At 42.5% G+C, this 21,040-nt stretch overlaps 1 protein-coding gene and 1 long non-coding RNA gene across 2 annotated transcripts in view; one reads left to right on the plus strand and one right to left on the minus strand.

Moving 5' to 3' along the window:
- SMG6 (SMG6 nonsense mediated mRNA decay factor) overlaps positions 1 to 21,040 on the plus strand; it is a 289,497-nt gene that overhangs the window by 64,280 nt on the left and 204,177 nt on the right. The gene's annotated exons all lie outside the window — the stretch shown is intronic.
- LOC141231153 (uncharacterized) overlaps positions 4,580 to 21,040 on the minus strand; it is a 128,897-nt gene continuing 112,436 nt past the window's right edge. Inside the window, exon 6 of the long non-coding RNA XR_012297567.1 lies at positions 4,580 to 5,440. This is a non-coding gene — a long non-coding RNA (uncharacterized lncRNA). The remainder of the gene's footprint in view (positions 5,441 to 21,040) is intronic.

Below are 21,040 nucleotides of genomic sequence, written 5' to 3' on the forward strand. Positions count from 1 at the left end.
CTTGGACTACTATAAATTTTTTTTTTTAAAAAAAGAAAAAGACTGAGTTATATTAGTGGGAGACCATTCACTACGGTGTTGTGGTAACGGTCTGCGTGTCTGCACAGTACGACCTCATATATGGGAAAGCCTCTGCTAGCATGTTACTTTAGTCCATTACCGTGGTATGGTTTTGGGGATGCAGCCATCTCTGACCATAGCGGAAGGTGTAATATAAGGAACTTGGGTCAATAAAACCAGCACTTAAAATAACAATGGGTTATCTGAATCTTACAGGCCATTGATTCATCTGCACAGGTTGTCACATACTTGTATCTACTGACCTCAGAAATATCCAGCGAATAACCAGATATATGGTAACGGACACTCATGCTGCATTGTAACCACAGTACAGTAGAAGTATATATGAATACATGAAACTGCTGCAATCTAAAATTGAAGCAAATCTGTGAGAACTTATTTCTAATGTGACAATAGATTTGCTGTAGTGAATAATGTACACCTGTACGGCAGAGTTCCCCTCACATTCTGGACCCCGCTCAACACTGCTTCGTTTTCATTTGAATACTGAAAAAACATTATTTGGACATACCCAACCATTCACTTTAGCCATTGTGTCCGTCTTTTTAGCTGGATGCTGAATGAAAGGGGGTTATATGGGCGTCCTAAAGTTTTATATTTTAAACTCCTTTTGTTTCATTTACAGGGAATCACTATTTACATGCAGATATAAAGATACTCTGTGAGGCGCCGGGGTGGTACATGGGGGTGATTACGTCGCCGCTCAGTACACAGCGCAGCTGTAATCACACTGCAGCACTTTGTGTGACAGCTCACTCTCACACACTACAGGCAGGCTGTCACTCAGTGTCGGGGCGTGAATACTGCCACGCTCTGTGTACTGAGCGTGATGATATCACTCCCCTGCACCCACTGGAGAGTCATTACACAGATTACGCTGTGATGATGTCATCCACAACTAAATTATTATTTTTTTTTAACTATGAAACACAACACTAAACAGACAGCTAGTTGTTAACTAGTTAGCAGCTACCTGCCTGTTCTTTCTGGCACCGACTCAGAGCGGGCATAGACTGCTCCTTCCAGCGATTTCTGCTGCTTTACGTCAACAGAACAGCTCTACTTCTTACAGGCTGCTCTATCGACGGTGTGAGGCTTCCGACACCATGACAACCGGCTTCCCTCAGCAAGTCAATCAGCATGACAATGGCAATCATGCCCCATCAACAGAGCAGGGCGGAAGAGAAGCCGCTTCTCTGTTGACGTCATGTCAGTGGAAGCCACAGGAGCGGTTAGTGACCACTTTGTGCCTGCAGAGATCTTCCTTGAGCAGAACAGGTAGGTAGTTAGCAACTACCTACCTGTTAATTTTTTACTGTCAGCCTAAGAACCAATAGTCTTGGACAACCCCTTTAGGGTATGTGCACATGTTGAGTATTTGATTGCAGAAATTTCTGCACCATTTCTGCATCTCTTGGCAGGAAAATACAGCCTTAAAAAACATTGCATTTTTGCCTGCTTTTTTTTTTCAGTTCAAGCAAAAACGCAGAGAATTGTCATGCTGCAAATTATTTTCTGCACCAAATCTGCAGGTCAAAAATGCTCAACGTGTGCATGACACTTCAGATTTCTCATTCACTTTGCTGGCATCCGATTTTGCTTCAGGCTTTATGACAAATCTGTGCAGAAAAAAAAACGCGACAAATCTGCAGTGTTGTGCACAGGCCCTTAAACTTCATTTTCATTGTGTAGTCGCATTTCAATAGTTCTATAGTTAAATAGTTTTCCCACTATTTACATACAGATTAACCCCATATCTGCGGTAAGTAGCATTTTTGGTGATGTCATGTTCCCTTTACGTGTCTTACTTTGTTGGGACAGCATCTGAATATCTTTTTTCTGACCTCTGATGGAAGTCCCCGACGTGTGAGGAGCGTGGCCCAGAACGTGATGTGCATGAGAGCGCTGTTACACATCATAGCTGCAGGGCCGCTGCTGTGACGTGCCATGTTGGTGATGCAGCGTTTGGCTGCGCAGCTCATACAATTAAAGCACAGTAACATAGTAACATCGTTTTTAAGGTTGAAGGAAGACTAAGTCCATCTAGTTCAACCCATAGCCTAACTTGTTGATCCAGAGGAAGGCAAAAAAAAACACGTGGCAAACACTAAGCTCCACACTGGGGAAAAAAATTCCTTCCCGACTCCATACGACAATCAGACTAGTTCCCTGGATCAACGCCCTATCAAGGAATCTAGTATATATAACCTGTAATATTATACTTTTCAAGAAAGGCATCCATGCCCTTCTTAAATTTTATTAGTGAATCACTCATTACAACATCATGCGGCAGAGAGTTCCATAGTCTCACTGCTCTTACAGTAAAGAATCCCCGTCTGTGATTATGATTAAACCTTCTTTCCTCCAGATGCCCCCTGGTCCCAGTCTCAGGCCTCAGAGTAAAAAGATCAGTAGACAGGTCTTTGTACTGTCCCCTCATATACTTGTACATAGTAATAAGATCACCCCTAAGTCTTCTTTTTTCCACAGTAAATAACCCCAAGTGTAATAACCTGTCTTGGTATTGCAGACCCCCCAGTCCTCTAATAACCTTGGTCGCTCTTCTCTGCACCCTCTCTAGTTCAGCTATGTCTTCCTTATACACCGGAAACCAGAACTGTACACAGTATTCTAAGTGTGGTCGCACTAGTGACTTGTATAGAGGTAAAATTATGTTCTCCTCATGAGCATCTATGCCTCTTTTAATGCATCCCATTATTTTATTTGCCTTTGCAGCAGCTGCCTGACACTGGCACAAAACGTGAGCTTGTCGTCCACCAATACACCCAGGTCTTTGTCAGTTACAGTTTTGCCCAGTGTTTTACAATTAAGCATATAATTATACATTTAATTAAGTGCATTACCTTACCATATGGTACCATGTGAACCATATGTCACATCTCTACACACGGCACAGCTTAAAACCATGTTACAAAATTGTGTTGGGGTATGTGCACACAGGCGGTGGTTTTCCTGACGTGTCAGCTTTGCCGTTTTCCTGTCAGTCTTTTGGCGGCTCAGCCACCGGCAGCTTTTTCTATTTTTTATTCTAACTTTAAATCGCGATTGACTAGCTGAATAGCTGAAGCCACCTAAACAACGAACATGCTATTTATGCTAACCACATTCTGGATTTTAAAGCCTGAAGGGTTAAAAGAAGTGCCAAAATACTGAATGTGCACAGCAAGTTGTTTTAACATTGCTGTGCATTATTTTCATTCTTAGTAGCGATTTTTTTGTTCTTTTTTGTGCTTGTTCAGATTGGTTCCAGGCAAAATCCTCTTGAAAAAGATGTTTTGTGCACCTTCCCTTAAGGCTATGTGTGCAGATGCTGCGTGATTCACAGACGCCCTGCACTCTACTTTCCCATGACCACTTTTTAGGATTACCCCCTAGGCCATAATGTGCTCTTCACTCAGGTGCAGGACATTTTCAGTGGCTTGTCCAGGATTAGAAAAACATGGATTCTTTCTTCCAGAAACCACGCCACAACTGTGCAGTTCAGCCCCATTCGCTTCAGTGGAGGTGAGATGCTGTACCACCCACGACCCACAGAGGGGGCACGTCATCATTTCTGGAGCAGAGTGGACATGGTTTTTCTATTCCTAGACAACCCCTTTAAGAGGTGACCCAATCCTGTCTTGTAAGGAGCACTTCAGGACACAATCAGGAGAGGTTCGCAGGTGCTACATATAAACTCTAAATGTTTCTGATCACTGACTGCAGAAATCTTTTAATGTTTGAATCTTTGGAACACAAAGGCTGAAATCTATCGGAGTATTGGTAAGATCGGATAGATCCCTGTAGTGCGCCTTTGGTACAGATTGCTTTGTCAATTCTGCTCATGTACTACTCTTCCTAGCAGGAATGGCGTGACATACTGAGAGTAGTACTTCCAAGCATCTACAGGTTGAGGATTCCCGCTCTATGATTAGGTGTGGGAATGGGCAGCCTATGCCTGTGGTGTCCTCAGGACTGAGAAGTGACACACAGCTCCGCTCCAGACCCCCATCAGCAGACCTCATGTCAGACGCTCTGGCTCTAAGCTTGCTCTGGAAGCTGTGGTGACAGCCCGTATTCATCATCCACTTCAGATGCAGTTTGTTGGCAGCCTGTGCATCCCCAGTCTGGGCCCCCGAACAAACGTGGTCCCGTCCAACACTCACCCCTCTTCCCACCTTCCATCTCATCCCCCTCCTGCCCAGATGTGCTGTGCCTTTAAACAAGAAAGAAAAAAAAGCGAGAAGGTGGAAGTGATGCTGTAAGAAACATCTGTATAGTAGAGTCAGACGTGGTGCAGCTGCTGCTTAGCCCTGGCAGGCTGTGAGCTGCTGTCTGCTGGGGTTTACTTCTGTCTGCATTGAAACATGTCTTAAAGAAGGGGGGGGTAGGAGAGGGGAAGAAGGGGGTGGCATGTGGCCAGCACCACTTACCCTGCCCTCTCCTCCCAGCCCCCCTCCTTCCCTCTGGGGCCAGACATGGAATTAATCTCCTCTTTCTGCTCTGGGTACTTCAGATCGCTGGCAGCACACGGCAGGATGTGGGATCTCTCTTTCTCTCTCTGCGCCTTGGCTGACTTTTTTACCTCTCGAAGAATTTGGAAGGCCGTGAGATTCCCCCCTCTCCCTCCTGCCCTCCTCCCTTCTCATCCCCGCCTCAGCGCAGTGAAGTTTTTCAGCCTGCTGATCTCCCTGCTGTGGCTTTGCCCTAATAGATTTCAGATGTTGACACTGTTGACTTCAGTACCAAACTATTTTACATGTGATCTGCTGTATTTCCTGAGGAAATCTGCAAGATATTTATTAAGAACTAATAAAATAAACCTCTCCCTGAGATTTGAGGTAGTATTCAATTCTCCGAGCTGTTCTGGTTTCCCCTCTCGCCCAGGCTGTTTGTAACCTCTCATGTTAGCAGGAAAACAAAATTGGTTTAGAAAAAAAAAAAATTGGCTATTATGTATGGATGCGGGTCATTCGGTCAGACTGTCGATGTATGTAATTATTTATTCTTCTGATATATGCACTCATATTAGTGCTGGCAGCTCACCTTGTCCCGCACTCAATACACCAGGAGTTCAGCACAATGAACCTTCCCCCTCTTCCTTTTCTTTATTTCGTCCATTTCAGCATAAATAATTCTTCTCTCAATGAATCAATATCCCTGTTCTTCTGCACCGATTGCAATGCTTTCTACACGCAGAAAGGTTACATGAGGTTTGTATGGACGACCATTGTCTAATGGGAAACTTTGCCTCATTTTAGAATATTTCCACCAAGAAAAAAGTCCTTAGTCACGGAGTTGAGTTGACCTTCATAACAAATTTGCATTTCTTCTTTTCTGTTAGTGTTTTCTAGGAAATCTGAAAGAAAACAAATGATGTTTTACATATACCACAAAGTTTATCATCCAACTTTTTCCAGGTTCCTGTACGCACAAACTGCCATACCATTGTATGTGCTCGTACATACTACCGTAAAAATCAGATGAGCGCTATCCGATGTGTTGACGGATAGCCCTCGTCCCCATGTTATTCAATGAGGCTGTGCACGTGTCTGAATTTTTTCCTCTGACCAATCACAGCATCCACTATTTGCCTCCGAATTGGATCTTTTTAAGTCTATGGGTCCGTCGAAAACATCAAACCACACTCGGATGACACCTGAGTCTGATCAGCATAGTTGGACCGATTTTTCTAGAGCAGAATGGTTTTGTGACCCCAGCGCCTAAAAATTGAAAGCTGGGTAACAACTTTTGTAGGAGCTGTAAACTAAGTTCCCGCAATGAGTATTTGATGGTTATTTTTATTTTCACATTTTCGTGTTCAAAATACACGTTCTAATTCCAGCAAGGTGGATGAGATTTGTATAAATCTTGTGCCCACTGTGTGTTTTTTACCACTTCAGAAATTGACTTTTGCTTTTTTCAGATTAGCAGCATGTCACTTTCTCCTGCAGGAAATATGCTTTTTGCTTGTTGGTTTTCTCCCCCAAGACTTGAATGAGGTACGGAAAATCTGCAGAGATATAAAATGCACTTGCATTTTTTTAATGCGTTTCCACAGCAGAATCGTCATCAAAAACATATTTAATCTACACATGACTTTATCACTAATGATTTATCAAAGCTAAGGTTCCAAACAAAGCAGTTGTTGAGCTACCAAACAGACAAAAACCCGAGCCAAAATAAAGGTGCTACAGGTGTATATGGGGAAAAAAAAATCAACAAAAGCGCAATAAAAACGTAGCTTTTTGGTGCAGAAAAACACACCAAATACTCACCATAGGAATTTAGCCTGGGGGCTCGTGCACACGACAGTATTTTCGGTCCAAGGGCTGTCCGTGAAAAAAAAATGGATAGCACTCGGACCAATGTTATTCAACGGGGCAGTGCAGATGAGCGTTTTTTTTTCACTGACCGATTGTGCGTGTGAAAAAAGAAAAAAATCTCAGCATGCACTAGTTTCTTCCTTAAATCAGAATAGACTCACCCATTCAAGTCTATGGGCGCATAAAGAAAATCAAATGCCACGCTATAACATTTGATTTTTACGGATACATTGCAATGTAACGTAGTGAACTGTAAATGGTCCTGTAAATGATTAATGGCTGCTGCTGTAAAAAAAAAACAGATTGCATACGGACTGCACATGGATCACAAGTGAGAATATAATTGTGCTACTTTTCTTCATGAAACCAATTTTTTTTTATTAATTCATGTGAACCTACCATAATGATGGGTATTTTAGCTACTAGGCTGTTTCCGGTACGAATGGTGACAGTTTCCACACATACCGGAGACACTGATACACGCAGACACATTCAAATCTATGGGTCTGCGCATGTCAGTGTGTTTCCATGGACTGTGTGTCCATGTGCTCCACACGCTGACATGTCTGTTTTTTGCTGATACACTGTTCGCAAAAGTGTCTCACGCTGAACACAAGCGAATGACATCTGTGTGTCATCAGTGTGACACGGACCGGTGCCTGGGAATTAGCGTTAGTTAGCGCTGTTCCCAAGCGCCAGTTGCTGAACACTGCCTTCATCATGGTTCCCTGCCGGCGCTGTGATGAGCACCAGCAGGGACAATGATGAGGGTAGTAGTGTCTGCTCCCGCAGTGGCCCTGTGTAAAATTAAGAATAAAATAATAAATCCATTTACGATACTCACCTGTCCTAAGTGTCCCCCACTGTAATCCTCTGACCGCTGACGCCGGGGAGAATGAGCCTCTCCAGTGAGTGGCCCCGGAGCTGAGCTCAGCAGCGGTGTCCTGTCACTCACTGGGCGCAGCTCTGGGGCCTGCTCGCTGGAGTTACTCATTCTTCCCGGCTCCTCTGCGTTAGAGGCTTACAGTAGTGGACACTTAGGACAGGTGAGTATATGGATTTTATTATTTTATTCTTATTTTTACAGGTGGACACTGCGGGAGCAGACACTACTACCCTAATCATTGTACCTGCTCGTGCTGATCGCAGTGCCGGCAGGGAACCATGATGAGGGCAGCGTTCAGCACCCGGTGCTTGGGAACAGCGCTAACTGTACCGCTGATTCCAGGCACCGGTACGTGTCACACTGATGCGGCACATGGTTGCCACACGTGTGATACACACGGGAGATGGATATCTGTGGTACAGTTTTTTCCAGTACCGGAAATATACGGACGTGTGAAACCGGCCTTACTTGGTCTTCCCAAGAATCAGGCACTTCAAGGAGTCAGATTTTCTAGCTAATAGAATTCATTCTAGAAGGGCTGGAATAACAGACTTGGTAGGTGGCTACCTATGACTATAACAATTTGTGGATTTAATTAAAAAAATTCTTTTAAATCTGTACAGCCAACTGGATACTATGTCTAAGCTGCTGCTAATTTTATAGGGTCCAATAAGTGCTTCCCACCAAAGGTAAGCTCTCGCTGATGGATTTTTTGTACAGGGTAGCAGGTGATTAAAGGGGGTCTTCATTGAATAATTTCTGTTAGCCCATAGACTTTTAAAGGTTAAAAAATAAGGGATGTTATTGGGCTAGAAGAATTATCCATGGAAAACCTCTCTATGGAAGGCAACCTTAGACAAATGGGCCTGTTATTTGTTAACATTATTTGGCTGAAGGATTGTCCTGCTGACTGCTATTATGATGAACTTCAGGGGCCTCAGGTAGTAACTTGTCCCGCCCCTGCTTGTAAGGGCTACCCTTTTTTTATTAGATCCAGCTTTTTTAAACTCTCAGCTGTCCCTTATGCCAGGGAAAGTCTCATGTGGCCATAGGCTCTGCAAGCAAAATGTGTTGGCCATTTAGATGAATCACACATGCCATGTAATACAATAATAAGCCAGCTCTTTCAGAACAATTCACTAAGGACATATGTGACCGGTTGTCTTCACGATCGCCCCCTTTAATAAGACGTCACATTATAGTTCCTTTAACCTCCTTTACATTCTTGTGCTTTTTCTATAATTGGTCTAATAATGTCCATTAAAAGATGTGTTGTCCCATATAGAATATCAGCATATAATCTAATTGATCTTTCAGCATAGTGGATCTTGTATGCAAGGAATATAGCGGTATTGCCACTTCCAGTGTGATTGATGAAGCTGCTGATCAGTACAGATCGTGTGCTTCGCAGGCCACCTCTGTGCTGGGACTTCCAGCTGGCAATTATCGTTACATCTTGTGTTTGTCTATCTGCTCTCTGGGTATGTTATGACTTGGCAATAGAAAAAAGATTTACTTAGTAAGCGCTACAAATAAAAAGCCTCATAATTTTAATTGGCAGGGAATAGTCATTCCTTAGCCGGTCCCAGCCTTGCCCTAGACATGTGCATGGCAGCCTTGTGCTTTAGGGAGGCTGGCACAAGTGTTATTCTGCTCAGTTCATCAAGGGAACAAGTGTTTGGATTTTCTTTGTGCCATATGTAACTGAAACACCATAAACATCAGGATTTACCAAACTCACGTATTAAACTACTGTATCATCAGGATTGAAGCTTATTTCTGGGCTGTGGCAATATCTACCTGTTAGAATCCGCTTGTATTGATTCATTAGTTTTGTTTTTCTTTTTCCCTATATTTTGAGTACCTATAAATGTGTAAATGTTCTATATTATCAGCTGTAGGTGATACAGGTATTGGGAGTCTCTAATTTAGGTTTCTTTATGCAGATCTACGACAATTTATACTAATAATTATCATTGTCTGTCACACTCCTATCTCTTTCTTTGTAAAGCTGATATATCTGTGAAATTAAAGCGTACATGTTATTTTTTCCTTCAATTTTTTTTTTTGCGGACCGATTGTCAAATCAAAATCACTTTAAGAGGTATTCCCATCCCAAAGATCCTATCCCAATATGTAGTATAATAATAATATTAGTAAATACCTACAAATAGAAATGTAGTATAGTTCTCCTGATTCGCTATGTCGCTTACCTCATGTGCAGGTCATTGCAGTAGCTTAGATATCCATGCTTCCAACCAGTAATATAGTGACAGTTAGTTGCTAGTGGTCGTAACCATGGATACCTAAGCTACTGCGATGCCCTGCATATGGGGTAAGCGACATAGTGAATCAGGAGAGCTATACTACATTTCTAATTGGAGGTATTTGCTAATATTATAATTTTTGCTCAGATGAAACTTTTTACACATTTCAATGCTTGTGAATGTTTGAGGAACCTTTTATGTTTGATTGTCAAGGCTACAGTATTGCATCAGAGACATAAGTCCAATTAGGGAGCGCTGTGCTCCTGCTGTCATGTGAATGTCTGAGTCTAGTATGGGGTTCTTCCCTTGTTTCAGTTCCTGGGGCAAAAGGAACTGAAAGAGATTGAAGGAAGATTAAAGAAACTTTCTTTCATTCACACGCTATATCCACTATTCACACCCTGCACATAGATCATCTATCAGTAACTGATGTGGGAGTCTGAGGCGACGTCTAGTTCTAATCATTGGAACCTTAAATGTATAGAAAAATATAACATTTTGGATGTTTGCAAAAAAATAAATAAAAACTGTGTGTGCTCCACACAGAGTTTCCAGAAGAGTTCAGATTACACCTGTATAATATTGTTCAGTCTGACAGTACGATCATTCCTACTCTGATGTGGTACAGGTTTCCATCAATTCAATTTTCCCTTCTGAGGACAACATAACATATTAAAGGTGGCTTCACACACGGCAGTTTTGTAACAAGAAATACTGTATTTTTCGGACTATAAGATGCACTGGACCATAAGATGCACTTAAGTTTTAGAGGAGGAAATTAGAAAAAAAAATTGAAGCAAAAAATGTGGTCATGATGCACTGTTACGGGAGAATGTCTGCATCTGACATTGTTATAGGGGTAATGTCCTGGTATATATGCCTTACCTATCCTGGTATACATGGCCCCCCACCCTGGTATTCATGGCGCGGCACCCCGTCATCCCACATCCCCATCCTGGTGTTTATGGCACCCCCATCCCATCCCCATCCTGGTATGCATGGCCCCCTCACGCAGCACATATAAAAATAATAAAGGATTCTACTCGCCTTCCCTCTGCTCCAGCTCTGCATCTTGTTCTGCTGACATCCGCATGTGAGCAGCGCATGACGTTACAGACATGCGCCCTCACACGCTCAGGTCAGCTGCCGGAAGATTCACTCCTCTCCACGCCGGGTACTATGGGCGTGGGGAGAACTGAATAGTCATACTCTTTAATAGCATGCACAGTGTCAGCTGCAGCCGCGGCTCCTGCAGCTGCTCAGCTATAGTGTGCCCGCAAACAGAGCATGAATATTCACTGCTCTCCATGATGACCATGAGAGTGGAGAACAGTGAATATTCATGCTCTTTAGTAGCGGGCACACTAGATCGCCAAGCAGCTGCAGGAGCTGCGGCTAAAAGTATACCTGGTATTAAAGAGCTTGAATATTCACTCCTTCACTGTGGGGAGTAGTGAACATTAATTTTCTTCAGCAGTGGACGCAGTGGAAGCTGCAGCAGACGTCTCCTGCCTCTGTGATCCGCTGCCAACCCCCTTCCTCACCATCCACAGCTGGACAACCATCCACAACCGTATATCCGGACTATAAGACGCAGATATTTTTTGGAGGAAAAAAGTTCGTCTTACAGTCCGAAAAAATTGTGTTTCTTTTATAAGAGGACCTGTCCCTTGCCAAAAATGAAATTTCTTACCTCTGTTCTTTTCAATATGACGTTTATTTTTTTCTTTTGCTCTTGCACTACTCCATTCATAAGCTATGACTACTGCCTCTTTGTATATAAATCTAGTCTTGTTAGCCAAGTGGGCGTGATTCTCAGAAAGAATCCCAACATAAGAGTTGAGGACCACTCATATTTGGCTATCAAGACTAGATTTGTATACAAATAAAAACAGGGCCATATCTCAAACATGGAGGAACAAAAAAAGTCAAATTCAGGAGAATAAAGGTATTTAGACTAGGTATTAAAAAATGATGGCAAGCACCAGTTCTTAAACTCCTTCTCAATGGAATTGACAAGTTTTAATTTTCGGTTTTCACATTTTTTTTTCCTTCCCCTTCCAAGAGTCATAACTTTTTTTTTATTTTTCTGTCCACATAGACATATGGAGGTTTTTTATTTTTGTTTTCTTTCCCGGACGAGTTGTACTATTGCATGACTCCACTCATCTTACCGCACAGCGTACTGGACAACAGGGAAAAAAAATCCTAGTGCAGTGAAATTGCCCAAAAAACACATTTCTGACATTGTATTTCTGGGAATTATTACGATGTTCATTGTGTGGTAAAAATGACTTGGCATCATGATTCCCTTGTCAGTATGATTACAGCAATACCAAACTTGTTAATTTTTTTTAGAATATTATTATAGTGGTGAAAAAAATCAGAAATTTGTATAAAAAAAATAAATAAATAAACCTTTGTCACGTAATTACATTTTTGGGGCAAGCCAAAGTTTTTATTGACGCCATTTTGAGATACTGTAGATATGACATTTTTTGATCACTTAATTTTTTTTTTGCGGCATCCAAAAAAACGCTATTTTACCTTTTTGAATTTTTTTCTGTTAACTGTGCTTACCATTCGGGTTGATTAATTTTATATCTTGATCGGACTCTTACGGTATCCTTGGAAGCCCGGCCGGCTGTGTTTTCAACGCTGACACTGGGTTCCTCAAAAGATTCCCGGCTGCCATAGCAAGCCAATGGCGCTGGATGGGCGTATAGAATTACACGCTCTCATGCCAACGTGCTGTTAATGCCACTGTTAGACGTTATTTAAGAGGTCAATAGTCAACACCACCGTGGCTGTTCGAGGCAAATCCTGGCTTTGTCACACAGACATTATCTGCCGGGTATGGGGGCATTCACCTGCTCCCAACGTGCGCCCTACTTGTACAGGCTGATGTTGGGGAGAGGTTTAAGGACCGTTCACCATATCAAAAGTGGCCAGTTTTTACTCTTATTTTATTCCTGCTGCTCCGCTGAATATTCTGGATTTTTTTCTGTCTTAAATTTTGCCGTACGGTTCCAGAGGTACGGGTACTTTTAGTGCAAATTTTTATGGTGTTTACAAAAGGGGCAGCGCTGACAGGGTAATAATGCAGAGCAGCATAAAGTCTTGCCATAAAAATGAGAACTAAATGATAAGGCCCATTTCACTGGAACCGTATGGTGAAACCAAACAACATTTGAATAATCAGGGGAGCATTGGGAATAAATAAAATAAAAAACTATTTACTTTTGTGCTGGTGACAGGTCCTCTCTAAATAGGAAGACTTCTGTTTACAGCCAAACCTGTGACATGAACATCCTGTGCAGTTAGTGTCAGTCTAGGGGATTGTCTAAAAACAGAAAAAAGACTGGTCATTTTATTTGCTCCATTAGCCTTATTGGCTTTAGTATGGCTAAACTACAATAGCATAAATAGCCCATGGATGGGGCTGTTTCAGGAAAAAGAAATAAGTTTCTCTGATTTCACAGACTATTATAATAATTTTTTTTAATCCCCAGCACCAACATAAATGAGATCTCTTCATTTTTGTTTTCCTGTTGGGCTGCTTTTTGAGAAATGTTAGTAATAATACAAGTGAATTATTTTCAATAACCAGCAAAGGCAAAGCAGACAGCTGTGGGCTGATATTAATAGCCTAGGAAGGGGCCATGGATATTGGCCACCTCCCAGACTAATAACATCACTCCAATGCGCCAATTCTGGTGCTTAGCCTCGGCTTTTCGTCTCTTCACACTTGCCTTGGTGCGGTGGCAAGTGGGGTAATGGTTTTGGGGTTGATGTCAGCTTTGTAATGTTAGCCGACATCAACCCTGGGGATAGTAATGCATGATGTGACCGCTCAGCACACCAGCCGGAGCACACTGACAGTAAAGTGAGAATGTGCCTGCACTCCACTAATTATATATCTCAATGACATCTTTCTATCTATTGTATTCTGACTGTTCACGCTGGGAATTTACTTTACTCGGCTGATTAAATGTTGGTTTCCTATGAGATGGTTGTGTAAAAATCGCATGGCACATGCGTGGTCTGTATGGCGATTTTTTTCTTCTTGCACCCATCGACTTGCAGTGTTGAGTCTCGGTCATTTTACAGGGGCCATACACAGCATGCTGCAAATTTTTCCTCACTTTCCAATTCCAGGTGAGGAAAAACTCACAGATGAATAACTAATTGAATAACATTGTAGTGAGTGCAATGCAATTTTTTTTTTACTCACATAGTGAAAACTGTACTTCATGTGTCCAGCCCTTTTACTTTACTTTCATGGGCCACCCTTACTAGGAGTGTGACTACTTTGTTGGTGCAGACATTGTGCCAAGGATTGTAGTCTGCACGGTTTTCCTCCTGGGTCTCTTTGGGCTTCGGAGTTGTTTGTTGGCCGCACCTTTACAATCCAGCTGTTGGTATAAAGTAGCCGTCTGCTCCTGTGTCAGACAGACGGGTGCCGGGCTGCCCACTTCCTCTGCGCTCTGGTGGGATTCTCTGCCAGGGCTTTGTCTGGAGATGGACTGATTCATACATGAAATCCTCCGTGTGTCTGGGAGATAAAATCCAGCTAATAACTTGCAGGCGCTGTTAGGTGAGCGCTGTCTGTCCTTTCCTGCTGGGTACTTGGCAGGGTCATTGCTCTATGGCTGCAGAGATGATAAACTGTAAAGCTTTGACTTTTACAGAACATGCATGTCAGCGGACAAGAACCAACTGTCTGCAGAAGATGCCCACCCCATTGTGCAAGGATCCTAATTCTACACTCACACACATATATTATATGTATCTTGTGTGTGTGTATAATATTTGAGTATTATATAATATACCTTTATATACATTTATAATGGATTTTCTAGTTAAATACAGCGTCCTCATCAATTCTAAGACGTGTATTTAATGTATGCAGTTTATATTGTGAAAGCTGCTTACAGATCCACTTTAAGACATGTACGTGATATTTCAGACCATGTGTCATACCCATATTTAAGTTGGTTGATGCAGGCTACATCTCAAGATACCAAACCGCCTGCATCAGCCACCATGATTAATGGTATGACTGATATCGCTTTCGCATTGGTTATATGGCTGCAAATAAAGTGGAAAAAAATGTGCTTTTAGGATATGTTTTTGGTATTCACTTTTGTGATATATGGATGGGTTAGAAAATATTGGATAAATGACTGGATCTAATATAATTTATTCTGCTCATATTATAGGCCTGTTTACATATCCCTAGATTACAGATTTTAAAATGGCCACACCATATATACATACATACACACAAACAATGATTACCTCAATGAGAGTCTTTAAAGCTGTGTTCACATTGTGCTTCCAGTGGATAGCGTTATCCCAAACTGCTAAATGGGTATCTTTTTGCCAAATGTTTTAACACACAATAACATTTTTAGAAAACTAGATTTTGTCCAAGTAGTGGTCGGCGTCCAGTGAATTTGCCCCCACAACATCACAACTCAGATTAGTTTGTTACTGATGAACATTTCACATAGATTTTTCTGATACCTGTTGACTCAAATGGATTCTACATAACAGTAAATTGCAGCAGTTTGTGGTATGTGTATGCACAGGCAATTCTGTTCACATTATTTTACCTAAAATCTCACTATTTTTAAATGTGAAAGGCTTCAATATGATGGCCAAATATTACAGGCTGCTGATGGGTGGTCTTGTCCTGAGGCCCACTGACGGCCACAAGTCCCCCAGTTAGAACACCATTGAAGCCAAGCCTCTGCCTGGACATCCTAGGAAATAGTCCGTTTCACAATACACTATGGTATTGCAGTGTAGGTAATCAAGCGATCACAGGCTCAAGTCCCCTAAGTGGAACCATAAAAACATAATTTAACTTTTTATTTTGTTTTTGTTATTTTTTTTTCAATAATTACACTCCTTCACCTTTTCACAAGTGTAAATGGTGGGAAAAAATTGTATAACTCGCATAATTGCCTGTACTCATAAAAAACTTCTAAACCTTTATCTCATAAGCTGAATGCTGGAAGGAAAAAAAAAAGTCAAAATGGCAGAATCACAAAAAAAAAATTTGCGTCACCTCTGGGGAAAAAAATGAAATCCAGAGATCAGAAAGTTATATGGACTCCAAAATTGTATCAATAAAAACTACAGCTCAACCTGCAAAAAAAAGTAGAACAAAACAAAAATACATAAATATTTGGTTATCCCCATTTGTACCACAAAGGGAATGGCTTAAAAATAACCCAAAAACCAACGGATAGCTTTTAAAAATCATGAACCGATTGAGGGCTGGATCCTAAATTGCCCCAAAAGTCTATTTAAAGACTTATGTCACAGGCAGATGAAATTTGTGTGGATTTCATCATAGTTATTCATGTTGTGATTCATTAGTGTATAGCCCTCACGTGCCTGTAAGCACTGCCCATAGTCTTCCTTATGAGACAGGAGCTGATGGCCTGGAGTATCTTCTCCGGAACCTGCATGAAGGCATTAGTGGGCTCCTGGACCATCTGTGGTGCTACTTGGTGGTGTCGGATGCACTTATAGATAATATCTTAGAAGTTCTTAATTTGGATTAAGGCTTAGGACATGTGAGGGGCAGTCAATATCATAATTGCCTTCATCATCCAGGAACTGCTTACACACTCTAACCTGATGTCATGGGCTTTGCCTTGTACCAGGAGAAATGCAGGGCAGCAAAGTTAACCCACATTTTTCCTGCTCCATTTTATATCTGTCACATGTTCTCAGTGTAAACCCACTCTCATCTGTGCAGAAAACAAGGCACCAAAGATGGACCTGCCAATTCTGGTGTTTTTTGGCATATGCCAATTGTACTGCATGGTCCTGGGCTCTGAACAGAGGTCCTACTGCAAGAAGTCAGACTTCCATGCCATCCACCATCATGGAGTCTTTTCTTTTTAAACATTTGTTTCAGAAAGTTGCACTCCAGTAGCCCACTGAAGTTCATTTTGTTGGACTTAGGCAGAGCTCCTCTAGTTCCTTTTGTACAAAGGTACAGATCCCATGCTGGCTTGATGCCTGTCTGCATCTCTGACCAGCTTTCCTCATGTAACGACCTACAGCATGTCCTGCTAACTGTGCGGGGAGATGCAGCAAACCTTACGACGGCACATATGGGTGGTTCGTCATGGAGAAGCTGGACTACCGATGCCACTTAAATGGGCTGCGGACATCGCCTTATGCTACTATAAGTGACAAGGGAGCTAGCAAAGCGCAAAACTATAGAAGTATCAGTAAGGACAAGGTAATAGTCTGTGGCCACCATCTTGTTGGAAGTTGCCTTGCTGTTGTTTCTCCACTACACTTGTTGACGCTTTTTCATTTGCAACGAAGTAAGGGAATTGACTCTCAATGGCTACTGTAATTTGCAAATGTTCCTTTAGTTTTTCAGCAGTGTATATTCATGTTTATCTACAGTTGCAGTCAAAATTATTTACCTTGGGCTTCATTCACACGTCCGTCTGACACGTCCTAGTGATGTCCGTTTTTTTCTCTCGGCCAGCACACTACCCATGTAATTTCATTGATCCATACACTCATGAGTTTTAACAACGGATCAGTGTCTCTGGTCCATGACACTCAGAGCATCTCCTAATCTCATCAGTTTTGCGGCTCAGACTCGGCTTTAAAGTCCGAGGATCTTTTTAAACCAGTGACACATTGACTTTGTACTTCAGACTTACATTTGATTTTTATTCCTTATTTATTTATTATTTTAAGAGTTAATGTATATAAAAAAGTTGCCTACCTGCTCCATAAAAAGCAAACCCCCCAAAAAATGGAAGCAACTATGATGACACCTGAGAAAAAAAATTGGCCTTTGTCTCTCAGATGGTAACACTGTTTTGGCATTAGCCTAAATGTGCAAACTTCCACCTTGGTGCCTACTGCCACCATATCTTGCTGCAGCTGTATTTCAGTCATCTGGGGCTTCTTATCCACCTGCATACTCGAGACTCTGGTGCAGTTGTGGTCGCCTCATCTTTCTGCCATGTCCTGGTAGTATAATGAGTGATCCATTGACTTTAAACTTGTGAGCTCTGCTTCCTACTGTATCTCCTGAAACTTTCAAAACCTTTGCTATCTCTTTGCATCCTGTTTCTTGTTTGTGCAATATAAATGTCCACTTAACTTTGGACCACTCTGAGGAATCTTAGTGAACTGGAGGCCATTGCCCATGATGAATGTGCGAAGATTCCTCAGAAATAGTGCCAGAAACTCATATCTGGCTAGTCCTCAAATTTTCAGCAGGTCGTAACAGCGAAAGGGTCTCTACGAAGTACTAAAGATGCCTATTGTGATAAGGCTGCAGTTGTCATTAAAAAGGACATTTTTTGTTGAACTTGGAGAAAATTTATTACCGTATATTCCGGCGTATAAGACGACCTGGTGTATAAGACGACCCCCCTACTTTCCTGTTAAAATATAGAGTTTAGGATATATTCACCGTATAAGACTACCCCTTTTCCAACGCATACCAAACACCGGTAAAAATTTTAAAAAAACAGATTTGAATTTAACATGGTCCTTTTTTAATTTAAATTCTTATGACATGCAGGTATATAGCAGGAAAACTGTCACTCATAAACATATTAAAATAGGGGGAACCCCACGTCATTTTTTGGGGGGGTCCCCCATTCTAATAGCTAGTAAAGGCTAGGTATTCAGCTGGGGGCTGATATTAGTAGCCTGGGAAGCTCCGTGGGTATTACCCCCTTCCCAGACTTCAAACATCTGCCCCAGCCGTCTGCTTAACCTCCGCTAGAGACTATAATGATGGTGGATCCCACGCCAATTTTCTTTTTAAAAAATCCTTTATTTTAACACTAAATGACAATTGAGGGGTTAATAAAGATGCAGTCCCTAAATTATTATTAATTTTGTAATTAATTTTTCCCAAAAATGTTGACGTGGGCTTCGCCATATTTTTGTGTCCAGCCAGGTACAGCAGGCAGGAACGGGCTGCCCCCAACCACCAGCTGCCTATTTGTACCTGGCCGGACACAACAATATAGGGAAGCCCTTTTTTTTTTTAAATTATTTCATGAAATAATTAAAAAAAAAAGACGTGGGGCTTCGCCCTATTTTTGTGTCCAGCCAGGTACAACTAGGCAGCTGGGGGCTGGAATCTGCAGCGCAGGGAGGCCCAAGCTTTCTGGGCCCCCCCCCCCGCTGCAAATTGCAGTCCGCAGCCGCCCCGGAAAATGGCGCGTTCATAGAAGCGCCATCTTCTGGCGCTGTACCCAACTCATCCAGGGCCCTGGTGCGGTGGCTCACTGGGTAATAAAGGGGTTAGGGCCAGCTTGGCATTATCAGCTGGCCCTAAGCCCGAAATTCATGGGGTCACGCCAATATTAGACATGACCGCCATGAATTTCTAGTAAAGTAATTAAAAAAAACACAAACACCCAGAATAAAGTCCTTTAATTGAAATAAAGACACAATCCTTTATTGTTCTAAATTAAACCATACTTACCATCACACCCATTCCAGCTGAAGCCAACGATCTCCTGCAATAAAAGTAAAATAATAAAGCAACCTCATCCTTACCTCTCCATGGTTCCCAGGACCGGTCCAGCTCTGCTACATTCACATGACAGGCTGCACCGCAGCAGAACGCTGCCGTTCAGCTTGCCATGCGGCAGACACTGAGAAGCGCAGGCATGCTTGTGCTCCTCAGTGTCTGACTGTGACGGCATCCAGATGAGCCGAGATCATGTCCAATGAACTCGGCTCACCTCATGCACGTCACTGACAGCGTGGGAAAATTCTCCTGCTCCCCGCATGCGCAGTAGAAGTTTCCCACGCTGTCAGTGACGGACGTCCAGGAGGTGAGCTGAGTTCATTGTCGGCTCATCTGGATGCCGTCACAGCGAGACACTGAGGAGCGCAAGCATGACAGGCTGGATGGCAGCGTTCTGCTGCGGTCCAGCCTGTCATCTCGATGTAGCAGAGCTGGAGCTGTCGTGGGAACCATGGAAAGGTAAGGATGAGGTTGCTTTATTATTTTTCTTTTATTGCAGGAGATCGTTGGCTTCAGCTGGAATGGGCGTGATGGTAAGTATGGTTTAATTTAGAACAATAAAGAATTGTGTCTTTATTTCAATTAAAGGACTTTATTCTGGGTGTTTGTGTTTTTTTTAACTTTGACTATGGGGTTAGTAATGGGGGTGTCTTATAGACGCCTCTCCATTACTAGCCTGGGCTTGATGTCAGCTGGCATTATAAGCTGACATCAACCCCAGCCCTATTACCCCCTGCCACCGCACCAAGGCAGCGTGGAAGAGCGAGGCTAAGTGCCAGAATTGGCGCATCCTATGAATGCGCCATTTCTGGGGCGGCTGACGGCTGGTGTTTCTAGCCTGGGAGGGGGCCAATATTCATGGCACCCTTCCTGGGCTATTAATATCAGCCCCCAGCTGTCTGCCTAGCCTTTGCTAGCTATTAAATTAGGGGGGACCCCACGTCATTTTTTTGGGGGGTCCCCCATTTTAATAGCTAGTAAAGGCTATGTATTCAGCTGGGGACTGATATTAGTAGCCTGGGAAGCTCCGTGGGTATTACCCCCTTCCCAGGCTTCAAACATCTGCCCCAGCCGTCTGCTTAACCTCCGCTAGAGCCTAAAATTAAGGGGAACCCCACGCCAATTTTTTTTTAAATAAATCCTTTATTTTAACACTAAATGACAAGTACAGTAAGCAACACTGTCACAGTACTTCATATATATGTGACTGACATGTTTCTATCTATCTAATCTATGTATGATTCTCTATTCCTTCTATTCTAAATTGTCGGGTACAGATGCTGAATTGCCGGTCGGCTTTCTTAAAGAGACGGTGCATGAAAACACTATTATTTGTTTTAATAAATCCTTTACACTAAATGACAAGTACAGTAAGCAACACTGTCACTGTACTTATTATAAATGTGACTGACATGTTTTTATCTATCTAATCTATGTGTGATGCTCTATTCTTTCTATTCTAAATTGTCGGGTGCCGGCTTATGCCGCTGCTGAATTGCCGGCTTTTCATATATTGTCACAGAAGCGATGCGAACTTCCCTGCTCCGGACAGAGCGCAGCGCTTCTGTGACAAGTGAAAGCTGTCGGCACAGAAGCCCTGCGCTGTGTCCGGAGCTGGGAATACGCAGCGATGTGTCAGTTTCAGCACAGAAGCGCTGACTGTCTGGACCTACCGCCGCCGTATTTTAACTCCCTCCACCTTATATTAACTCCGACATGGCAGGGATACGGCCACGGCAGCTTATTAACACCCCCAGAGTATCCCCGCATGTCAATTTCTGAAAGTTCAAAAGCATTACCGGCGTATAAGACGACCCCAGACTAGACAGAAGATTTTTCAGTCTTCAAAAGTCGTCTTATACGCCGGAATATACGGTAGTTTTGATGAGGGATGTTAAAGGGTCTCTGTCACCAGGTTTTTGCAATCAATCTG

This window comes from Phyllobates terribilis, unplaced genomic scaffold, assembly GCF_046119375.1.
Source record: "Phyllobates terribilis strain yellow unplaced genomic scaffold, ASM4611937v1 Scaffold_2__4_contigs__length_985480577, whole genome shotgun sequence".
NCBI classification, from domain to species: Eukaryota; Metazoa; Chordata; class Amphibia; order Anura; family Dendrobatidae; genus Phyllobates; species Phyllobates terribilis.